Below are 12708 nucleotides of genomic sequence, written 5' to 3' on the forward strand. Positions count from 1 at the left end.
AAAACTACAATGAGATATCACCTCACGCCCGTCAGAATGGCTATTATTAACAAGACAGGAAACAACATGTGTTGGAGAGGATGTGGAGAGAAGGCAACTCTCATACACTGCTGGTGGGAGTGCAAACTGGTGCAGCCACTGTGGAAAACAGTATGGAGATTCCTCAAAAAATCAAGGATCGAACTACCATATGATCCAGCTATTCCACTGCTGGGTATTTATCCAAAGAACTTGAAAACACCAATGCGTAAAGATACATGCACCCCTGTGTTCATTGCAGCGTTATTCACTATAGCCAAGACTTGGAAGCAACCTAAGTGCCCATCAAGGGACGAATGGATAAAGAACATGTTGTATATATACACAATGGAATACTACTCAGCCATAAGAAACGATGAAATCCGGCCATTTGTGACAACATGGATGGACCTTGAGGGTATTATGCAAAGTGAAATAAGTCAGAGGGAGAAGGTCAAATACCACATGATTTCCTTCATTAAGTGGTAGATAATAACAACAATAAACAAACACATAGAGACAGAGATTGGATTGGTGGCTACCAGAGGGGAAGGGGGGCGGGAGGAGGTTGAAAGGGATAATTCGGCACATGTGTGTGGTGATGGGTTGTAATCAGTATTTTGGTGGTGAACATGATGTAATCTATGCAGAAATAAAAGTATAATGATGTACACCTGAAATTTATACAATGTTATAAACCAATGTTACTGCAATAAACTAACAAACAAACAAAAATGATGGACTAAGAAAAGGGAAACTAGAAAGTAAAGATCAGATTTTGCCCTTCTTTTCCTTTGAAAGCGTTTGACTATTGCTGAACTCCTGGCATCTTTATCAGGTTTTCACTAAAGCTAATAAGCATAAATAAGGATATCAAGCCTGGTTATAAACCATGTATTTCATATTCTTCATTTATGTTGACTAAGATTGAGTTCAAATTGCATTCTGTGGTGTTTTGAGGCCTCTTCATAAGGCATATGCCTCTAGGAGGTGAAGGAACACAGGCTATTTGTATGGCTGCTGCTGCTATGCTCACATTGCTTACCTGTTTATTATCCTTTTCCTCTGCTTCTCCTCAGCACTTGCTCCTATCATTCTGGAAAATCTGGATGCTGTGAATTAGATGGAATCAAAGTATTATAAATTGGCAAACATCCAAATAGAAAGAAAGATATTTTAGGAAGAGACATGTAATAGAGTAGGTCATCTAGAATAGAAAACATTTTATTGATGTAATAGAGGAAAGACTAATGAAATTTGTGGATTAGGCAAAGCTGAGAGGAATCCCAAATTCTTTAGAAGTCAAGACTGAAACAAAATGAGATCTTGAAAAATGAGATAAGTCATCCTGGCTTCAAAAAAGACAATGATAAAATACTAAATAATAATAATACAGGGTCGGCCCCGTGGCTTAGCGGTTGGGTGCGCGCGCTCCGGTGCTGGCGGCCCGGGTTCGGATCCTGGGCGCGCACCGACGCACCGCTTCTCCGGCCATGCTGAGGCCACGTCCCACGTGCAGCAGCTAGAAGGATGTGCAGCTGTGACATACAACTATCTACTGGGGCTTTGGGGGGAAAGAAAATTAATAAATAAATAAATAATCTTTAAATAATAATACAAAACCTTACACAGAATTTGAGAGAGTTGTTTTAAGGAAGGAAATTTAAAAATTCAGATAAAATAGAAAATAAATGTTAAGAAAAGAGTCTACAATGCCACTCAACTCAAATGTGAGAAAATATATTAAAGCAAAACTAACATTGTGAACATATTATTGAAGTAAGTTTGTATTGATAATTGGAAAATCACCAGCTTTGAAGTCAGAAGAAGGGTTCAAATCTTGGCTTCTCCATTTGCTAGCTGTGTGACTCTAGATAAATTATTTATCCTCCTTTAGCCTTATTTTCTTAAGCTATAAAATTGGGATAATACCATTTGTTTTACAAGGATTTCATAATAGTTAAATGAGATCATGTAAATCAGTGGTTCTCAGAGGCAATTTTGCTCCCCAGGGGACATTTGGCAATGTTTGGAGACATTTTTGCTTGTCACAACTCAGGGTGCTATTGGCATCTAGTGGGTCAAAGCCAGGGATGCTGCTCAACATCTTACAGTGCACAGGACAGCCCCTCACAACAAAGAATTATCTGACCCAAAGTGTCGGTAGTGCTGAGGTTGAGAAACTCTGGTAAAGTGCATAGCTCACCACCTGATATATAGTAAATATGGAGTAAATTGTAGGTACTAATTATTGCTACCTAAATAAGAATTAGAAAACTAACTTAATTTGATGAGAAGAGACAAAGGAATAAAGTTGTAGGATTAAGTTGAGAAAAACATGCTGAAAGTGAACCTGGTTATAATCATTGAAGGCCTTTGTGGGACAAACTAAAATGCTCATTCCAAACTTTTTATTTTAGACACTAAAAATAAAAGGTAAAAGTTTAAGCAATTAAAAGTGATAAGACCATTAAAAAATTCCTATTGCTAGGGTTATGAGAGGCCCTTGGAAAATTTTACCCTATACAAACAAATAAGACTGGATTAAACACATTTCAGGGTATTAAAGCTATTAAGATTACTAGACTGTGAAATATGCTGCCAAGGAAGTGCCAGATCCACCATCTCTTGAGACGCTTAAAACTCAACTAACAAAACATTACAAAGTATATTTCTGGGAAAAGGGAACTAGCACAGAAGGGGATCAAGTTACTAATTCAAGAGGTCTTTTTATTTTCCTTCTGATATTTGTGTTTCAGCAGCTACATTTAAAATGGTAGGAGGCAAAATGTCAAATTGGAAACAAGCTTCATGGGATCAAGCCATAAAATCAGTTACTTGATCAGTTTGGCAAAGACCATGGAAACTGGCAAAAGCTTATCTATTACACACAAAAAATTAAGGCTGTTAATGAGGAAGAGATATCATAATCTATCAAATTAGCTTTAGCATCTACAAAGTAGACAGCTGACTTTGAGCAAAAAAAGAAAAATTCTTTAGACATTAACAAAACAACCTGAAAATGGTTACAAATAAGATAATGATAAAATTTACTGTAATAATTTTTAATTTGAATGCCTATCATATCCTAGTTGCAGTTTCTTTACTTCACAAATGGAGTAAGAGCTCACAAATCTTTGAAAATATTTAAGGATATAATCTTTGGGAAGAACTTTGTGAACTGTAAAGTAATAGAGCACATACAGATTATTATTATTTCTATTTAATAGAAAGTCATTTGGCAAGCATCATCTCAACTGATTAAAACAAAACAAAATGTACGCAAATTCACAAGGTAGGCAGAACATAGAAAATGTAGTCAAGTCAGGCTAAGTGACTTGCTGAAGGACACTTGATATGTTTACAAGGCAGAGCTGGATTGACAATATTAGTTTTTTGCCTCTTTGACAAATGGATTAGTGCTCTTTCTGCTGCTTCGACCCCCGCCCCAACTGCCCGCGGCCTCACTTTCAAATGAGTACTGATGAAAGGGCAATGCTTAAGGCTTGTGTTATACAGGCATCTAAATGTTTCACTAGATCTTAACCTCCCAGTTCATGATTGTATCCCTACATGCAGCAGTTGGGCATTTAATAAATATGCTGAATTAATGAATAAAGTTTGAGCTTTTACCAAAGAGATTCAATGGATAGACCATTGAAGTTTAGATGAAATGGATATATTTTCTTAAGAATCTCCATTAGCCAAGACAATCTCTGTTGCAGGTTACGTTAAGTCTCTTCAAATTAGCAACTATGAATTGTCAACCCTTAATTGACTAAATTAAGAAGTATAATATGGGAAAGTGTTTTGAAGTAGAAGAAATTCCAATAATTGGTTCCATTTTCATCACCATTAGCTGAAAGCTAGAATATGTTAGCTAAAAGAGAATATTTATGAACACACAATGGAGATGACAAGGGGGAACACCCTAGCAATTTTCCACTATTGGAAAAGTTGTCTTGTAAAGAGGCATTAGGTTACTCTATGTGGTCCAAGAGGGCAGCACTAGAGCCAAATGATAAAAATCACAGGAAGTTTATATGAGTAAGAACTGTCCCAAAGTGGGAATGGCTTCCTTTGGAAGAAATGATCACCTCATTTTTGGAAGTGTTCAAACGGTGGATGGACAATCACTCACTGGTAAAGCTGTGCAAAATCCAGAAATTGAGTGGAAGTGGGGCTTAAACTAAAAAATTTCATCTCTGAGATTCTATTATCCTGATGGATAAATGGATATAAATTTGTGAAATTGCTTCCCAGCTCTTTACCTCAAAAACTAATAGTAGCCAACAAAAGTTGTTCTTAAAGAAAATTGCAGGGGCTGGCCCAGTGGCGCAGCAGTTAACATCGCGTGCTCTGCTTCGCTGGCCTGAGGTTCGCTGGTTCGGATCCTGGGTGTGGACCTACTCACCGTTTATCAAGCCATGCTGAGGCAGTGGCCCACATAGAAGAACTAGAAAGACCTACAACTAGGATATACAACTATGTACTGGGGGCTTTGGGGAGAAAAAAGTAAAAGAGGAAGATTGGCAACAGATGTTAGCTCAGGGCCCATCTTCCTCAAAAAAAAAAAAAACTTAACACAAACACAGATGATAAGCAGTGATTTAAAAAAAAAAAACAAGAAAATTGCTTACACTATGTTATCAATGGGTCGCACTTTATCAAAACAGTGCAGTCAAAATGCACTCATGTTTAGCCAGACTTTTCCTCCTTGGGCACATAGTTTCTAATTGTAAGTAAGATAGATGGGGTACAGAAATCTAAACAGCACCAGTAATGGCTTCTAATTATTTTGTTGTAAAAACATAAGCATTCTTTCTCTTTTAATGGCTGCGTTTTCCTGCTGTTTGCAACTGAAACAGCTTCTTTCAGAAACTGTGAGAAATATTTCCTAGGTAATCATTTGGCTAGCCCCAAATGAGCAATTTATGTGAGATATGCTAAATAACATTATTAAAACTCAATGGTACTGCCCAGTCACAGGAAAAGTGACTGTGGAATACGCTGCAATTTAACTCTCTCTGCAGGATCATGGGTGTAATCTCACTGTTGGAGAGATTGCTGACTTCCCAAACATACTTGCAAATCACCGAATGACCAAAGGAGTGATAAATTCAGTCAAATTAAAATGTAAACACAAAGTGGGAGACGCTAGGGAGGGTTATAAATGACTTTTCTTCCAAAGTCATTTTTTCAAATAGTATCAGTGGATTTGTTAAAATGGCCAGTCATGGTTTCCACTCCAAATGTTCTGATTCAGTAACTCTGGGATAAGGCACAGAAATCTATATTTTTAACAAGCAACATGGGGGAATCCAAAGCAAGTGGCACACAGACTATATTTTGAGAAACACTGGTAATTCTTCTGTATATTACACCTTAGTTTCCCCCTAGATTATGAGTTATAACACAGTTGTTTTCCACGTGGAGGGGTTTTTATTTAGAATCATATTCCTTAGGACACTTAAACATAATTCTATAACCCTTCCTTTGGAGTCAATCATTATTTTTATATCCATTTGTTAGAGGAGAAAACAGACACAGAGAATTAATCTCTATGTTCTATAGGTCTCCAAAAGAACAGAATTACCTCTGCTTAGCAAGTAAGTTATACTTTTGTGAAACCCTGTCCACTATAACTTTCTGTGAAGATGGAAATGTTTTTTGCTATTCAATATGGTATCTAATAGCCATGTGTAGTTATTGAGCATGTGAAATATGGCTAGTGTGACAGAAGAACTAAATTTCTAATTTTAGTTAATTTAAACTTATATAGGCCCATGCGGCTAGTAGCTACTGTTTGGGGGCATCACAGCTCTAGATATGCCTTCTGGGAGGTGCATTTCTGGGAATAAACCTTTAGAAGTGTTCCTAAGACAATGGGAAGAATGGCAAACACATTAGGAAGATGTTGGGGGCAGATGTAGCGCATCTGGAAATGTTTCTTTTTCTGCTCACCAGACACTGGCCATTTGCCCAGTTATTTTGTCGGGCTAAGCTACCACGTTCTCAACTACCTTATATAATAAAACAGATGACTTTAGCTTCTCTCTGACTAAATTTAATCTGTTTTCCTGTGTTCTCTTTTCTTACAGATGCTGACATTTTTGTAGTGAATTACCTTTAATATACACTTAGTGAATGCACACATCCTCACAGCTGCAAAAATTAAAATATATTCCATTACAGTTTCGGTGACATCTCTCTTAGCAGTAGATCTTGTAAGTTCCATTTCCCAAGTAATACTGCTTTTGATCACTTTCTCAGTTCTTCAAATGACATATTCTTTGGTAATGAAATGTCTTAGTAAGGCAGGTTTAAGAGAGAAGAGGGAAACCAGATGCTGAATCATAATCTAAGAAGAGAGTAAAAATGAAAAAAATCAAAAAGAGATGGAAAAAGGTAGTGTGAGTTTATAATTAACCTATAAAAATGTTACTAATTTTTATCCCACTTTTTTCTTGAAAGACTTTAGTCTTTATTCTCTCCTTGTTTCCCATCCCACATAAAATCACACCATGGCAAGTTTTTCAAGTCTAACTGTTAGCAGCCCTGGCTGAATATTAGAATCACCTGGGAGCATTGAAAAACTACTGACGACCACACTCTACTCCTGGAAGTTCTGATTTAACTGGTTTGGGGAGGGGCCCTGGCATAGCATGTTTTAATATTTCTGTATTTTAGAAACCACAGGATTTTAGAAGAGGAGGGGGATTAGAGATCAATCTAGTCCTCTTATTTTGTAGATAAGGTAAATGAGGTCCAGAGAAGGGCGGTGACTGGCCCAAGCTCATGCAGTTATTTGTGCTTGAGTTTAGGCCAGAGCCAAGGGTCTGAGTCCTTGTATAATTCTACTTCTAGAACAGCACACTGCCTCCACTGGTGTGTTTCCAAGCCATGGGTTCAATCTACCTTTATTTTGACATGTTTCCTACTAGTTTTACTCTTCATAAGCCCCTTTGGCTTTCTCTGTGGTATCTACTTCAAATATTCTTAGGTTATATTATGCAGTTGTACTGATTAGACAGATGAGGGGATTGTTATAATTACCTTTGGGCAGCTTATCTCTACTTAGACTATCATAAATGAGTAGGGATATATTTGGTTAGAGCAGTGGTTCTCAACTCCAGCTGCATGTTAGACTTATCTGAGGGATTTTTAAAAATACTGATGCCTGGGTTCCATCTACATTAAATCAGTATCTCTGTAGATGGGCCCTTGGCATTTTTAAAAGTTCCCCAGGAGATTCTAATGTGCAGCCAAGTTTGAGAACCTCTGGATCAGAGGAAGATGTCAAGGAAGGTCTCAGATTATTACATACTAGATGGTCAAGGGACATAAATAGTTACGCTGATTACATCCCCATTGTCATTTCCTCCGGCTAATTTAGTACTAATCTGCCATGTTGCCTTTACCAAGGCCTCACAACTTAGGCAGTTGCCATGGTTACCACAAATGCAAGGTCATGGTTGGGAATACAGAAAATCAATATTTCCTTCACAGCAAAATGTGAGCTATGCTGAACTTATATATCCAGTGACTTTTTTTCCAGTAGCTTTGAAAGGACTACTTTATATTTGGTTTTGTTCTAGAAGTATTGTTCAGACTCAGGGGCCAAACCTAGGAAATTATTTGTAATTCTCTTTTGAAAAGTGTTTTTTTAAGAAAAATACTTTAGAGAGTGATGTCACCAAGATGGTGACATAGGTCATTCCTGACTTCACTCCCTCTCACAAGAAGAACAACTAACAGCTATTCATGGACAAGACACCACTGAGAGAATCCTAGAACATGGGAGTAAGGCTGAAGCACCCCCTCCTTCATCACAGAGACCAAGATAGACTGCATTAGATGTGTAAGAGAAGTGGCTACAGACTGACCATATTACTCCTCCCCCAGGCCAATGCAGCATCATGCTGAGAGGTCTCCCTTGAGCCTATGCTTTCTGCAGTTGAGAAAGAAAGCCCAGGGGTAACATCCAGCACCTCCAACATTGTGGGTTGCTTTGTGGGAGCCCCTACTCTGGTTTCACCCCACAGGGATTGCAGGGGAATCTGTGGGGCTCAACTACTGGAAATCTGATTGTGACAGAGGAGTGGAGAGGGTCTTACAACAACCATCACTTAGATCTTGGCAGAATGAGTTCATACCTGCAGAGCCCAAGTAGTAGTCCCATCCAGTGGCTTTGCTCATCTGTAGAACTAAATCGGTGGTGTAGGCTGACCTGGGAACTCAGCAGGGTTCAGGTCTGCCTGATTCAGGCCCTCAAAGGAGGAGTTTTACGGGGCTATAGAGCCTGGTATGCACACATCCAGGCTGAAGAGCTGAGTCATAGCCCCACCCACTGTGAAGTGTGGCCCCCAGCCCCATCTGACAGGAAGGGCTGGCAAGAACACCTAGAAGCTGCATAACCTAGCAATGCTCGAGCTGAGAGGTGGACATGCAGAGCTGATAACTCTCAGAGCAAAGCTAGTGGCCCTGTTTGGCCAGGGGACTTGGTTCATGGGTTGGCTTGAGTCAAGACCACAAAGAAAGAGCCTTAGCAGCCTTGGAGCTGCACCTGGGCAGGGAAACTAATTTGCAGCCTCTCTTATTGCTGAATATAGCCTTCAGTCCACCTGACCTGGGGACCTTACCAGAGCACATGGGAAGCTGTATAGCCCATACAACAGCCCTGCTTACAGTGGCACTTGAACAGATTGCATAGCCTGTGGCTTTCTCTGTCTTCAGAGAAAAACTGGTAGCCTCACCTAACGAGGATATTCAGTGCACACTCTTGCCAGATTCACGTCCCCAAACAATGAGCTATGGAGGCTCTGGGTCTCATCCTGTTGCCCCATTAAGATAGGGAAGCTAATTCATAGCCCTACTTATTGATGAGTATAATACCCAGTCCCAACTGTCTAGTAAGCCTGACCAGAGAATCCAGGCAACCATGCAGCCCATCCTACACCCTCACTTGAGCAGGGAATCCAGCCAGAAGTCCTATCCAGCTATTCTCAGCCAGTGACACACCCCCCAGCCCCCAAGCTCAGAGCTTAAACAGTTCCCTTGCCCAAATATAGACCCTAATAGCAGGCCCCACCTGCCCAAGGACATTACCAGCAGACACATCCAGAAACCCAAACTTAGCTAATTAGTGAAGAACTGTCTCTGCCACAGCAAAACTGCAAAGTCTGGAAGAGGAGACCATTTGCTCAAATGTGAAGATACCAACATAAGGAATGAAGGATCATGAAAAATCAGACAAATATGACACCACCAAAGGAAACTAATAAAGCTTTAATAACTGAACCTAAAAAAATGGAGATCTATGAACTGTCAGACAAAGAATTCAGAATAATCCTCTTAAAAAAGTTTAGTGAACTACAAGAACACACACACAGACAACTAAACAAAATTAGGAAAACAACACATGAACAAAATGAGAAGTTCAACTAAAAAAATAGAAACCATCCAAAAAAACCCAAACAGAGATCCTAGAGCCGAAAAATACAATAATGGGGCTGAAGAATTCAATAAAGAGCTTCAAAAGCAGACTCAGCCATGCAGAAGAATCAATGACCTAGAAGATAGGGCATTTGAAATTATCCAGCCAGAGGAGCAAAAAGAAAAAGAATGAAAAAAAAATGAAGAAAGCCTATGGGACTTATGGGACACAAAGAAAAGAAATAATATCTACATTATGGGAATGCCAGAAGGAGAAGAGAAAGAAAAGGGACAGAAAGTTTATTTAAAGAAATAATGGCTGAAAACTTCCCAATCCTGGGGAGAGAAATAGACATCCAGATCCATGAGGCCCAAAGGATCCCAAATAGATTGAACCTGAATAGAACTACATCAAGACACATTATAATTAAATTGTCAAAAGTCAAAGAAAAAGAAAGAATTTTAAAAGCACTAAGAGAAAAGAGAGAAGTTACATACAATGGAACCTCCATAAGACTATCATTGGATTTCTCAACAGAAGCTTTTCAAGCCAGAAGAGAATGGGATGACATATTCAAAATATTGAAAGAAAAAACTGTCAACAAAGAATACTATACCTGGCAAAGCTGTCCTTCAGAAGTGAAGGAGGGATAAAGACTTTCCTGGACAAAGAAAAGCTGAGGGAATTCATCACCACTAGAAATGCCTTACAAGAAATGCTAAAGAGAGTTCTTCAAGTGGAAATAAAAGGATGCTAATTAACATCACAAAAACATAAGAAGGTAGTGTAAAACTCACTGGTAATGGTAAATATATAGTCAAAGTTAAATTCTGTAATATGGTAATGGTGGTGCATAATTCACTTTCAACTCTAGTTTAAAAGTTTAAAACAAACATTAAAAATAACCATAACTACAATAATTTGTTATTCATTACACCATATAAAAATAAGTAAATTATAACATCAATGACCTAAAATGTGAGTGGGAGAAGAAGTAAAAGTGTAAGGCTTACGAATTCTACTGAAGTTAAATCGTTATTAGTTTAAAATAGGGTGTTATAATTTTAAGATATTTTATACAAGACTCATGGCAACCACAAGGGAAAATCCTGTAGTAGTTACATAAAATAACATGATAAAGAAATCAAACCATACTGATACCACAAGATATCAAAGGACAAAAAAGTCAGCAGGATAAGAAACAAGGAAAAATGGATCGACAAAACAAACAGAAAACAATTTACAAAATGGCAATAGTAAGTTCTTAATAATTACTTTAAATGTAACTGAATTAAATTCTCCAATCAAAAGAGATAGAATGGCTGAATGGATTAAAAAAAAAAAAAAGATCCAATGATATGCTTCCTAACAGAGACTCACTTTAGCCTTAAAGCCACACATAGACTGAGTGAAGGGATGGAAAAAGATATTTCAAGCAAATCGCAACCAAAAAAAAAAAAGTGGGATAGCTATACTTGTATCATACAAAATAGACGTTAAACTAAAAATGGTAAAAAGACACAAAGAAGGTTATTATATAATGATAAAAGGGTGAATACATCAAGAAGACATAATTGTAAATATTTTTTTGCCCAACATTGGAGCACCTAAATATATAAAGCAAAAACTAACAGAGCTAAAAGGAGAAATAAACAGCAATATAATAATAGTTGGGGACTTTAATATCCCACTCTCAATGATGGATAGATCATCCAGACAGAGAATCAATAAGGAAACAGCAGATTTGAACAAGACTAAAGACCAATAGGACCTAACAGACACGTACAGAACATTCTATCTGACAACAGAGAATACACATTCTTCTCAAGTACACATGGAACATTTTCTAGGATGGACCATATGTTAGGCCACAAAACAAGTCTTAGCAAATTCAAGAAGATTGAGATCATGTCGAGTATCTCCTCTGACCACAATGGTATGAAACTAGAAATCAATACCAAGAAGAAAACTGGAAAATTCATGAATACATGGAAATTAAACACACTCTCCTGAAAAACCAATGGATCAAAGAAGAAATAAAAGGGAAATCTAAAAGTTTCTTGAGATACTCAAGTCAAGATGGCGGCGTAGGCAGACTCTGAACTCACATCCTCCCGTGGACACAGCCAATTTACAACTACTCGTGGAAAAATTACCTCTGAGACAGAACTGAAAACTGGATAAGAGGAACTCCTGCAACAAAGGACAAGCCTAATTGAGGTGGAAGAGGCAGAAACTCCCTTCTGGAGAGAAAAAACGCTGCCTTCACAAGCCGCCAGCTTCACGGCTACTGGGGAGCAGCCCAAAGGTACACAGCCTCCCTGGAGGAGCGGGACCCTGAGCCTGGAGCGTTCCCGTTGTGGGCATTTTGTGGACCAAGCACAGTAGAGACGAGTGGCATAATATCTGACTTTGCCTGCTACTAAAACATTGGGGAGAACCCCCAGAAAAGCTGGTTCACAAAGAAATTAAAACCGGCTCTTAAAGGGCCCACGCGCAAACTCACCCATTTCAGAAAGCAACCTAAAATCACCAGAAAGAAAGGTGCACAGTGCTTGGGTGAAAAGAGACTCACCTGATAGGCCCTGAACTCTCCAGGGACTAGGACATTGGCGGTGGCCATTGTTGTGTCCTGGTGTGGGCGTGCTGACACAGACGCCATTGGAGTTCTCCCTGGGGCCTGCTAGCCCAGGTGGGCCCCACCCACTAAAGCACCCATTTAATCCAGCTCAGCCAGGGCAGGCAGCCCACCCTAGAGACTGGCCCCACCTAACAACAAGCCCTCAGGCAACTTGTGGGCCTGAATAGAGTGCTGACTGGATTCTCTGCAGCCTGGCAACTGAGCCGACTTCAGTGGGGCAGGGCGTGCACAAGGAGCGGGTGGAGAGTGTGGGGCGGTGGTAGAGTGTGTGGGGCTCCCGAAGTGGAAAGACTGGGTCCACTTCAGGAGGTCAGGGTGCGCACACAGGGCAGGACTGTGTTGATTGTGTGTGTGGACCTGTGGGTGGCAGGGCTTGTCAGCTGCAGAAGACTTGTGCTTCTCAAAGACCCACATAGGGGGTTTGCCTCACCTTCCAAAGCCTGAAACAATTGGGTGCTCCCATGCCTGAGGCCAGCCCCACCCAGCTGCAATCCTCAGAGAGCTGACAAGAGATACAAAGGCTGGAGGCTTATAGCAATTGTAAGCCCCTGAGCCTAACAACCTGCCACACTGGGGGCCTACTCACTTAAAAGAAATACTGCAACACAAATGT

The 12708-nt window shown here is 39.5% G+C and overlaps 1 long non-coding RNA gene across 2 annotated transcripts in view; it reads right to left on the reverse strand.

Moving 5' to 3' along the window:
• Positions 1-1074: 1074 nt before the first annotated feature.
• The window catches only part of LOC131400812 (uncharacterized), a 69066-nt gene continuing 57432 nt past the window's right edge, over positions 1075-12708 (reverse strand). For both annotated transcript variants that reach the window (XR_009217460.1, XR_009217461.1), the window contains exon 3: positions 1075-1130. This is a non-coding gene — a long non-coding RNA (uncharacterized LOC131400812). The remainder of the gene's footprint in view (positions 1131-12708) is intronic.

The sequence above is a fragment of the Diceros bicornis genome, chromosome X, assembly GCF_020826845.1.
Source record: "Diceros bicornis minor isolate mBicDic1 chromosome X, mDicBic1.mat.cur, whole genome shotgun sequence".
NCBI classification, from domain to species: Eukaryota; Metazoa; Chordata; class Mammalia; order Perissodactyla; family Rhinocerotidae; genus Diceros; species Diceros bicornis.